The sequence below is a fragment of the Sciurus vulgaris genome, assembly GCF_902686455.1.
Source record: "Sciurus vulgaris genome assembly, chromosome: 4".
Classification (NCBI taxonomy): Eukaryota; Metazoa; Chordata; class Mammalia; order Rodentia; family Sciuridae; genus Sciurus; species Sciurus vulgaris.
Window position 1 is genome coordinate 83946490 of NC_136464.1, and position 12697 is coordinate 83959186.

General features: G+C 39.9%; 1 protein-coding gene and 1 pseudogene across 5 annotated transcripts in view; one reads left to right on the forward strand and one right to left on the reverse strand.

The window, feature by feature from the left end:
• Nucleotides 1–12697, reverse strand: part of RNLS (renalase, FAD dependent amine oxidase) — a 300101-nt gene that overhangs the window by 167802 nt on the left and 119602 nt on the right. The gene's annotated exons all lie outside the window — the stretch shown is intronic.
• Nucleotides 3300–5018, forward strand: LOC306660245 (growth arrest-specific protein 7-like; annotated as a pseudogene). The gene has a single exon. The product of its transcript is annotated as a growth arrest-specific protein 7-like (transcript).

Sequence of the window (12697 nt, forward strand, 5' to 3'; positions counted from 1 at the left end):
AACTATCTTTAGACTTCTTTTAGAACTTTGAGGGGCAGGGTTTACTCTTCTTAGGAGGTCTGTTTTCTAAAAGAACACCTGGTAGCACATCAATGACTACAAAATTTAGCCTGAGTCGTAAGAAACTGGATGAGTCAATTTACCAAACTTTTGCCCTAAGCTGGTGCTTCTCAAATATTGGAATCATTTGAGGGAATTTAAAAAATAAATACTCCTTCCTGAGTCCCAACATTAGAGTTTCAGATTTGACTAGCTTCGGGTGTAGACTGAGAGCCGGGAAATTTTAATACTTCCTAGTGGACTCTAATGTGCAGCCAAGACTCAGAACCAGGGCTCTGTGCCCTTGTACTTTAAGTGGCACCATGAACCAGTAGCGAGAGCATCTCCCAGAGGCTTATTAGAAAGGCAGATTATTGGGCCCACCCAAGACCTGCTAAATCAGAATCTGTATATTAACAAGATCTTCAGGGGATTTGCATTCAGATCATTCAAGTTTGGGCATCTTTACACTTTAGTACAGCCGTTCCAAACAGTGTCCTGATAGTCTTACAGGAGTTCCAAATATCCACTAAAAATAGGATCTGCCTTACATTCCATGAAATAAAAATAAAAAGGAGTGTTATGATTAGGACTAGGAAAAGAACATCATGATAGGACTGATGGGCTGCTGTCCCTGAAACTCTGTGTTCTGGGTTCAGGCAGATAGAGATCCAGGCAGTGGGATGATTAGGGGAACAGGGTGAAGAGGGCTGACAATGGCTGAAGGAAGTTGACTTGCCACCAGTGTGCATGCTGTACTGGTCATGAGATTTTTTTTTTTTTAAATAATTTTTCTTTGGACCCACCCAGAACATTGTTTTTCTTTTAATTTCTGGTCTTCCATGAATGTGGAGGGGAAAAAAAATCTAAATATACTATTTGCTGACTACGGAAACTAAAGCTTCTGCAACACATCAGACTTCCATTAAGGTCTTTGTACTAGGTTTTACATCTTCCCTGAATGATCTTTTCCAAACTTTTATATGGCTAACTCCTAAGTATGCAGATCGCAGCTGTCATGTCCACAGCAAAACCTTCCTTGACTACTCAAACTAAAGTAGCCACCCATCATTCTATAACATCATCCTCATTTTAATTATCTTCACAACACTTACTATATCTGATGGTTTTCTTATTGTCAGTTTATTCTCTCCCTTCTTTAATATTTATAATTCATGAAAGTAGCAACCTTATCTTGTTGGTGATATCTTGGCCTTTATTCACTTTTTCAATCAGTATTTATGGGTCATCTATTGTATGTAGGTGCAGTTCTAGATAATTAGATGCTTGTTTTCCATACTTCTAACAGTGCTTGTCCCACAGATGATTCAAAGTGTCCTGAGCTAGAGAATTACAAGTGTAATCTCTAGCTATAGAGAATTCACATACTAATATAAAAGACAGACTCAAATTTGCCAAATAATAGCCAACTTGAAAAGTCCTTAAGAAGTTGTCAGAACAAAGAATTATGGGCATATGAGGAATGAGTTAATTCTATTTCATAAGGTTGAGAGGAAACTGGTTGAAGATCATTTTAAAATGAGAAATTATTTCTAGTGTACTCTGAAAGGTTAATCAGATGGTTCCAGGTAAGAAAATGAGAACATTTTAGTTGGAGGACACGGCTAAGCAAGAAATGTTAAAGTAAATGAAATGGGTGGAATGGCAAAGAGGCTAGCAGTGCTGGAGGACATTTATTCAGGTAGAGGCTGACAGAAATGATGCTAGAAAGACAGGTGGTAGCCCAAATGAGATAAGTGCACTGCCAACTGTATTTTAAATTGGTATACCTTTCTGGAAAATAACTTCAGCTGTATGCAAGAGGAGTTTCTAAACTATTCATTGTGTTTAAGTCAGTAACCCCACCTTTTAGAATTCATTGCAATGAAATAATCAATACCCGAACAATGATTTATGTCTAATAAAGTGGGTAAAGGGTTAACAAAATATTTCTCTATTTCTGCGTGATAATTTGATCTTCAGTTACCTGCTAACCTGATAAGTGGCTTATGTGAACTATGTTGACAACTAGTCAATATGACTTATAGTAAAACTGGTTCTGCATTGGCAAGTGGCATCTAGACTAGAACTATAGAAAACTGATAGCTATTACAGCATGGGGCTTCTCTGAGTGTGTTACTCTTGTAATTGAACAAGTCCTCTGCAGGGACTTTGAAAGCTATCTTTGCAGATTTGTTGAAAGAACAACTGGCTTCTTTGGGGGAATAAGATTTCTAATTCACAACAACTGCATTTGCTTGATGTGCATCTCATCTCCTTGCACATGAGCTGCTATGGACTACTGCAAGAACTCCTACAGGAAAGGAGTTATCACTGCCACCCATTATAGCTTAAATATAAGGTGTCCCCCAAAGCTCATGTGTGACATAATGCAAGAAAGTTTAGAGGTGAAATGATAGTGTTATGAATACATAAATCCACTGATAGGGATTAACTGGGTGGTACCTATAGGCAGGTAGGGTGTGGCTGGAAGAGGTGGGTTGCTGAGGGAGTGTCCTTGGGGTCTATGAGGGAAGCTGTCTTCCTGTGCTTGCTGGTACCATGTCCTGAGCTGCTTTCCTCTACCACACTCTTCTGCCATGGTATTCTGACTCACCCTAGGGCTCAGAGCAATGTAGTTGCCCAATGTGGACCAAGACTTCTGAAACCATGGGTCAAAAATAAAATTTTCTTCCTCTAAAATTGTTCTTTTCTTTAAGAATTTTAGATGAGTTCCTTATCCTTCGCTTTCCACTGGAGCTCTTCGGTCGTCTGCCATCCAGGAGCCATCTTGGGTCTGCTGCGTGGCGGAGCCTTCGAAACCCAAACCCAGATTTGTGAGGTACTGGAAACCTTCAGGGACACTATAAATCTACAGGGTAGAAACTGTACTACCTCAGATCCCCACAACTAAATGGGAAGACACACAAACAAAATGAAAAAAAAAAAAGGGAATAAAGCTCTCCAAACAAACCAGGATGCTTCAATTATAGACTCCATTGACAAACCAGTAGAAGAAATGTCAGAGAAGGAGTTCAGAATATACTTAGTAAAACTGCTTCACGACTTTAAGGAGTATATAAAGAGTGAAATCAGAGCTATGTTTCAGGAGATGGAAGATATCTTAAAGAAAGAGATAAAGATCCTGAGAAGAAATCTAGAAGAAATCTTTGAAATGAAAGAATCAATAAACCAAAATAAAAATTCAATGGAAAGTAGCACCAACAGAGGAGACCACTTGGAAGACAGAACTTCAGGCAATGAAGACAAAAATATATAATTTTGAAAATAAAGGTGACCACACAGAGAAGACGATAAATTACGTGACGTTCCCTCACCTGGACACAATGCCTGAACAGCAGCTGCTGAAGCCAATGGAGTGGAGCTACTGTGACTACTTCTGGGCTGATAAGAAAGACCCCCAAGGCAATGGCACCGTGGCAGGGTTCGAACTGCTGCTCCAAAAGCAACTGAAGGGCAAACATATGCAGAAAGAAATGTCTGAATTCGTCCGAGAGAGGATAAAGATTGAAGAAGAATATGCAAAGAACTTGGCTGAGCTCTCTCAGAACTCATTGGCTGCACAAGAGGAAGGCTCCCTGGGAGAAGCATGGGCTCAGGTGAAGAAGAGCCCGGCAGATGAAACAGAAGTTCATCTCAAGTTCTCAGCCACGCTTCATAGCGAGGTAGAGAAGCCCCTAATGAACTTTCGTGAGAACTTCAAAAAAAGACATGAAAAAGTGTGACCACCATATCGCTGACCTCCGCAAGCAACTCGCCAGCCGCTATGCATCAGTGGAGAAGGCCCGGAAAGTCCTCACAGAGCAGCAGAGAGACCTGGAGATGAAGACCCAGCAGCTGGAGATCAAGCTGAGCAACAAGACGAGGAGGACATCAAGAAGGCACGGAGGAAGTCCACACAGGCTGGTGATGACCTGATGCGCTGTGTGGACCTCTACAACCAGGTCCAGTCCACATTGAAGAGATGGTGACCACCACTTTGGAGCTGGAGCGGCTGGAAGTGGAGAGGGTGGAGATGATCCCGCAACATTTGTGCCAGTACACACAGCTGCGGCATGAGACGGACATGTTCAACCAAAGCACAGTTGAGCCTGTGGACCAACTGCTTCGAAAAGTGGACCCGGCCAAAGACTGAGGGCTGTGGGTCAGAGAGCACAAAACGGGCAACATTTGCCCTGTGGACATGGAGATCTAGACACGCCTGTGTGGCCCCAGGGGTCCTGCCCAGGAGAGGGGCTGGGTGTCCCATGGAGAGGAGATGGTGTCTCCTGCTGGGTGAAGCTGCTCTCCCACCCACTCTCCTATCTACTGAGGAGAGAGGAGAGAGCTGGTGATTCCAGAAGGGTGATCTGGATGGCCCAGCTGGGGGATCCCAAATATTCCAGGCCAAGAAGACAGACCTGCAACCCTGCCCTTGTCTCCAAGACTGAAGCTCCCAAACCCCATGCCATGCTTGTTGCTCTGAGAACAAACTGAGGCTGGAACTTTGTGGTCCCTGCTGAGTTCCATAGGGGTGGCCGTCACACACTTGTGCTCTTGGGTGCCCGAAGGCCCATCCTCCAACTGGTCCCTTTATCTCCTTAGGGGCTTTGGAAGATCAGGGGAGGGTCACCTCTGCCTCCAAGCCAATGTCAGGATCAGACTCATAAACAGAAGGCACCATCTGCTCAGCCTGCACCTAGAGTCCTTTACAGCCCTCTATTTTTCTCATTGTATTCTGGGAGCCCAAATCTAGCTTTTCTTGGCCACTTTTCATCCCCATGAGTCTTGGGAAGGCCTGTTTTCTGTCTTCCCAGACCAACCCTGCCTAGAGAGGTCAGGATGGAACTACCTCATTCGGCAAATTAGCCCCAAGTCGGAGCATTGAATCATGGTTCCTATCAGACCAGGCATCATCGTCTCTGAAGTCTCTGGAAATCCCAATCCATCCATTCTTCAGCTGCTTTCTCAAGGCAGTCCCCACCCTGCCACCCTTGTGCAGTCTCACTAGAGGGAGCTTTCCAAAGTTCTCTCCAGCAAGCCTTCCTTCAGTTCTGTGCATGTCCAAAGGCTTTGAGGAATGGAGATACCAGCTCACCTCAGAAACCAGATGGGATCTGTCTGCCATGGCGTCCTGTCCAACACTGGGCTACCCTAACCACCACTCTCCTGGGCTGCCCACCATGGGCTGAATGGGGCTGGGTCAGTCCCATATGAGAGACAGATTAGGGCAAGTCCCTTTGTCATTCCACATATGGCTCCATCTGCTTATGCATGATGGGGTTTGGACTGCTGTCCCTTGTATGGGCACTGCAGACTTTCATGGCCATAGGAGTTCTTTGCTATCCCGGTGTGTCCCGCCACCTGGGCCTCCAGCTACTCTGAACTTTCCAGAGCCCTATGCTAAGCCCTCCCTTGGTGCCAGCACCTCCTTTCCCTCTGTCCATCTTCCCTGGAGAAGCCTGGGCCCAGTGTGATTCGGGAAGATTTTCAACACTGCTCTGGGTTCAGCCCGTCACTTCCTTCCTCTACTACAGCAAACATGATCACCACGTTAACCTAGAGAATCAGCCTGAAGGGACTGGGAGAAGAAATTGACATAGTGAGCAAGGAACAAATTCTAGCCAGAAACTCATGCTCTGAGGGTCCATCTTTCTTCCTCTTTCCATCAGTGGCTTTGGATTGACCCTTCCATCTCCCATAGGGGCAGAATTCTATGAGCACGATTCACCGATCTTTCCCTCAGTTTTACATGCTAATAGTGGATAACATTAATCTTGAATCTCTTGGCATCTCTTCCATTAAATTGGAATTGCTTTCTCATAGTTTATATTAGAAAGATATCCAATATACTAAAGCAAACCAGATCTTGTCACTTTTCTTACTGAAACATCCTAAGCACAAAAGCCAATGTGAAGGGTGAGATCTGGTGGGATCTGTCCTGGAATGGATGAAGAACCACTCCTTTCAGATTGGGCTTGGACCATGACACAAGCTACCAATTTTAGGATAGTTCTTGGCTTCTTTATCTAAAAATGGTGCTAGTGGTAATCACTTTGTGGCTTAGTAATCTATAGATGATTTTCAAACATCAAAGCCAATGCCATGTAGTTAACATAATTTTGAGTATAGTTTGGTTCCTTGGCTTTGTCTTCATATCCTTTCTCATTTGAGGGTACCGGAGTCCTCTCCCTGGTATGTAATAAACTCTTACTCTTCCAGGGTAATCCAAGTTAAAAAAAAAAAAAAAAAGAATTATAGATGAACACCATACCTTTATTTATTTTTTATTTTTATGTGGTGCTGAGGATAGAACTCAGTGCCTCACAGGTGCTAGACAAGAGTGCTCTACACTGATTCATATCTCCAGCCCTCTAAAATTGTTCTTTTCAGGTCTTTGGTCATGCCAAAGAAAAAGTCGACTAAAACAACACCCTTCTAGGAAGCCATATTCTAGTACTACATCCTTTGGAGTAAAATAGTATAAAGTGGTCTTGGGAATCTGAATTTCGAGTTGAACCAACAAGAATTCCTGATGCAGAATATGCAACACAGAGCTTTGTAAAGTAGTAGAAACCAAGGACAGACTAAAAACCTAATAATATAGGAGTGTTTTATCAAAATATGGGTCATTTGTAAAATGTAATATATGTTTCTAAAAGCTCATGCTTCTGAAGGATATTTAATGCCAATGGAAAAAAATCTTTATGATATATTAATTATAAAAGTATAGAGAATGGATACTTTTTGTTTTACAAAGTACATAAGAAGTTTCAATAATAAAGTACAGAAAAAAAGGGCAAGGCAGCATATTAAACATTTCGATTTTGTCCCCTTTATCCTTTCTCTCTTTCTTGCAGCATTTAATTTTCCTCACTCAAATAGTGTGATTTGTTCTATTCTAGTCACCACAAAGTTTAGTGCCCTGGCCACAGTGCTCAGCCTCCCTTTCTGAGCAGCCTGTGATTCTGTTGGGTCATTTGGGATTTGTAGTATTTCTACTAATATTTCTGGAAGAACCTGCCAGAGTCAGAGTCATTCTTGAAGATCTGATTGTTTCAAACAATGAGACAAATAAATTGAGGCTTATGATGTATCTTGGCATAGAGAGATAAGAAAATAGCTGCAGCCAGTGCCCCATAACAAGGCAGGAGCAACATTCCATGGGCTGCCCAGGCATCGTCTGGGAGCAGACGATTTAAGAAATACTGAATTAAAGAAACGGGTATATTGAAAACCTTCTTTAATATACTTATCTGCATTACAAGGATAGGATGCGATATACAGTGTTTGTCAAGTTTATTTAGACATCAAACCTTTCTGTTTCTTCTTGTGGGAAAGCCTGCTAACATCTCTGCTGATACAGTTGTTCTTTCATCACAGCAAGGAAATGCTGCTTTAAAAAATAATGGATCTGCCTATGAGTTATTATTTTCATCTTTTTGCTTTGCTACATTTTTAATTTTTTTCTGCAATTAAAACTGTGTTACAGGTGCATATATACTTAAAAGATAGTGTTTCTACCTGTGAAATAGATCTGTAAAAAGGACCCCGATCTATAAAAGAATCCTTTCATAAATGTATTAATATATGTTAAAAATACTACTAAAAAATTTTTATTGTTTAAAATTTAGGATCAAGAATCCCTTCCTCATTTAGCAGTGTATGCAACACATTTATTTTCAATTTCAGATCTGTCTTCTCTGTATTTTATTCCTTGCGCAAGGGCAGCTGAGTTCATCCTGTAATCATTTAGCATATTAGGAGAAAATGAGTTACTTGTTACCTGTTCCATAAATTAATATTATTGCATTTGTTTCCTATGCAAATGTGTATATACGTTGTTGTGGCTTACAAAAACGGTAACGTACTATACAGTAGTTTTATAACAATTTTAATTTTTGAATTTAATATGTGATAAGCAACATACAGAACTCTACCACTCTTTATTAATTACTGTCTGGCATTATTGTATGGAGGTAGTCATCGAGATCTTTACCAAATGAACTTGCTTAACTTTCAGGTGTTAGTCGAGGTAGGTGTAAACTATCTACATAAAAGACTTGCCATAAATTTAAGAGACATATAAGTAAAGAACTTAGCACAGAGCTGTGGGGTAGAATTTGCTGAGTAATGGAGGTTTATCATTATTACTATTGAGGCATTATTATTCTATTAATATTTTCATTAGTGATAATTGTGTATTTTCCAATTTTTGCTTCATAAATAAGACAGTAATACACTCACTTAAGCCTCATATGAGAATTTCTATAAAATAAACTCAAAAAAGTAGAACTGTGAGGTCATTGGTATATCATCTGAAATTTTGGTAACATAGTCAATTTTTTTTTCAAAAGACATTTTTTTTCAATGTCCAGTGGCCTTTCTCACCAGCAGAAGGTGCTTCGTGAGGGTCTTTCTGAGAAAGTAATGTGAAGAAAAGGGATTCTAACAGTCTGTTGGGTATGCACTAATCCCCCTAATCTGCAGGGGATCCATTCTAAGACTTCCAGTGGATGCCTAAAAACCCCAGATAAGATTGAAGCCTATATGCACTGCTTTTTCCTCTATATACACATGTTTATTCTAAAGTTTAATTTATGAATTAGACACATCAAGAGAATAACAATATCTATTGATGAACTAGAAAAATTATATTATGCTATAATTAAATAGTATAATATACTATAATAAAACTATATACTATAGTTCTCTATGTGTATATGTCTATAGTAAAGTTTAATTTATGAATTAGACACAGTAAGAGAATAACAATATCTATTAACAAACTAGAACAATTATAATATACTATATAAAATAGTCTAATAATATACTATAACAAAAACTATGTTAATGTGATCTCTTTCAAAATGTCATATTGTATCATACTTACCTTTCTTCTTGTGATGGTGTGAGCTGATATAATGCCTACAGGATGAGATGAAATGAGACCAATGACGCAGTCATTGTGACACATTATTAGGCCACTACTGACCCTCTGATGCTAATACATTGGTCCATGATGATGCCTGTTGACTGCAGGTAAATGAAGCCAAGGAAAATGAAATAATGGTAAAGAGTAACTACTGCACAGTGTATTTAGTGAGGCAGAAAAGAGGGCAGTCCTGAGAGGGTGTGCTAAGGGTTCCCTAGACCACGAACAGGTTTCATGATTCATAGGAAGGGTTCACAGGCCTCAGAAAATCCATTACATTCATGAGTTGTGGCTTTTTATAGTCAAAAGATAGATTATAATCAGCAAAGGGAAAGAAACATGGGCAGAGGTCCAGGAGAAACAAGGTACAAGCTTCTAGATATTCTCTCCCTAGTCTTAAGAGGACATGTTTATATCTCTCAGCACTGATGTGTGACACCACTGTCAAGCAAGGAAGCTCACATGCTCTTTCGTGTCCAGGGTTGTCATTGAGGGTCAGTCCCATAGGCATGCAGAGCCTGTTTGACTGATGTCAGCTACTCAAACTCCATCCTTCATCATAAATTATATTGTCACAATAAATTTTATCTCTTCGAGCTGGTACAGCATAGCCCAAGGCTCAGGCATACACAAACACTCTTTCAGGAAGAATATTCTAAGGGCTCAGAGGTTATCTCCCAGGAGTTGACCAAGGGCTAGTCCTGAAGACAGACTTTTCTTTGGAATGTGCAGGGTTTAAATAACCCAGGCCTGCTGAGTTATTCTTTTCCTGCCCAAGGGAGAGAGGGTGGGAGGAGCAAAGACGGGAATACATAAAGCATAACTAGGGACAAGAGTGTGAACCAAGATGTTTAAAGAGAAGAAGAGAGGGAGATTAGGTGAAAGTATGTTGGGTCAAATCATGAAGAGCCTTAAATGCAGATGAGCATGGTTTGAGGGAATATAAATCTGTAGAGGTTTAAAAGATGAGTTGAAGAAAGGAGTCTGGAGTCCAGGAAACCTGAAAACTTGAAAACAAGACAGGAGATTCTAAGACAGCATGATAGCCTTGAAAATGGACAGGAAAGGTTCACAATAAGGCTTCAAAGATTGTTGAAAATAGGCAGACAGAGGTGGGGGGAAGGAAAAGGTTAAAGAATCTTCTCAGATTGTAAGTTTGGGTGGTCAAAGGAAAAAATCTCTGTTAACAGAAATAGAGATGTCAGGACAGACTCCAGATTCGTTCATATATTCAACAACTGCTTCTTAAGGGTTACTAAGTGCCTCACTAGTTGTCTTCAAAGTATGGTCCCTGATTCATCACCTGGAAGAAATTATTGACAGAGCATAAGTCGTAGTAGTAGGAACTACTAAATTCTAGTACAGGGTTTGGAAATCTGCATTTTTAACAAGTTCCCCAGTTATTCTTATCACCACTAAAGTTTGAGATTCTGTTTAATATGTGGCCCCCAAAAAACAACTACAGTGGGAATTTAAATATAACTCAAGTTGCAAAAATAGGAAGAAGAAAAACAGTATAAAGAAACACTTTTTGGGCTGGGGAGATAGCTCAGTTGGTAGAGTGCTTGCCTCACAAGCACATAGGCCCTGGGTTCAATCCTCAGCACTGCAAAAAAAAAAAAAAAAAAAAAAAAAAAAAGAAAAGAAACACTTTTTTCCTGCTGGCAATTCAGGATGAGAGGTTCCCTTGCATGTGTGTTTCAAAGGTAGGAATGTGTGTGAGGCTGAAACTACTACTATATTTTCCTGGGGAGCAAAAAAGTAGCTCATGGCCCTTGGTGTTACAAAAGGATGATTAAATTCTGCAGATTTGGGGCATGTTGAAGTGTGTGGTCCAGGTCTGCCATCTATGATTATGAAAAGAAAAACACTCCTTTACCAAAAGTGACAATGTCTTTATAAGTACAACCTACGACTGCTACATAGTATGTATTTTGGAAATAAGCACCTTAAGGAGAAGCCTTTACATAAAGAAAGTAAAGAATCTTGTTCAAATTTGAGCAACATTTTAGACTTTAAAATATTTGTGAAGCTATTTTTAAAAACATAGTTTCAGGAAAAGCAAATATTGCAATGGACAGCTCAGAGCTCAGTATGTATATAAGATTAATTAGGTAAATATACAAATATTTTTTTCCTTTTCCATCTGTTCATCTAGCTTTCTCCCACTCCTCGTTTTTGCTTTTTCCTTTCCTAAATGAGTTCTTTCCATTCTAGTTGACATTGCAGAAGACAGCAAGTTCCAGAATATGCAGCCTTCTTTTATTTAATATAATTTTGATGGCTTCTTTCATTAGGCTTTAGCATTCTTTTGAAAATCTGGCAAAAACCATGATACATGTTATTTTCATTAAATGTATTAAAAGAACATTCTATCAGGAAATTAGTTAACTATTCTCTAAATAAATTATATTTGAGATGCTGCATATAAAGTATGATAATTCTACAAGCAAATCGAATTATAATAATATTTTAGTGTTCCATTAGATAATGTTGGATCAAGTGAAAAAGGCATAAGCTTTAGAGTCAGACAGATCTCAGTTTGATTTATGGCTCCAGATTCAGGGAAGTTCTTTAGGCTTTCTGAATCCATTATTAGATTCTCATCCATTATCATTGTTTCTAAATGGGGTATATTGGCATTTGAGGCAGGATAATTTTGTGTTGTGCAAGGTACTGCTCAGTATTGAAGGACAGTTTCTATAGCCGTACCTCTCCTCCTTCTTGCTATTAGCATCCCCATTTCCAGTATTCCCACAACAAAATACCCTTACAAATTTGCAAATGCCCCTTAGGAAGGTGGTGACACTCCTAGTTAAGAGCAAATGCATTAAATGGATTATAATAATACCTCTTGGATTTGGGAAGTTCAAATGTGAGCAATTTTCTGGCAATTTTGGGTAAACAAATAGGTAGTTAAGAGAACGCTTGAGGTCAGTCAGACCTGGGCTTTGTCCCAGCTCTGTCACTAGTATCTGTGCATAGCAAATTGCTTCATCTAAGTCTGAACACCTTATCTACAAAATTTCAATAGGAGTATTATCTGACTCAGAGGATTATTCTAGGATTCTATGAAGTCATGTGTGCCAAGCACTGAGTACAGATTCTGGTGCAGAGTCAGCACTCAATCAAGTCAGCTATAGTTGCTGCTGGTCATTATGATTAAAGCCAGATGCCTGGGACTAAGGAGAGAGGAGGTGGCAAGGAAATAGGATACCTTGTTCAAGAAGTCTTGCAAAAACAGGAAAAGGAGAAATAAAAAGTAGCTGGAGAGAGTAGTCAGTTTTTTCCCCACGTAAAATAGCAGGCTGCAATGTATATTTCGAAGGCAGTTTGAGGGTAGATAATGGGAAACTGAGCCTGGTATCCAAGAGAATAGAAAGTGTGGCTTTGTGAGATGGGATTAGGAAGTCAGGAACTTGGATACATAGAGGTATAAGACATCACTGGTGTTCTACTGTGCCTTTTCTAAAACATGAAGCTTTGTGTACACATGTTCACAGAATCTGTCCAATTTCACTGGGATTTTCACCTGCCTCAAATTTTATTTGTACCTCACACTAACATGATGGCCAGAAAATAACAGCTGTTTTAATGTCATCAAATACAAGAGAAAAGAATATGGAATTGAGTGTGTTGGCTAAAATGAGGGAGACCATTCTATCAGGAAGTGAAGCAATATCCTCCCTAAAACTTGTTCCTGGAACTAATCCTGACTTCAGG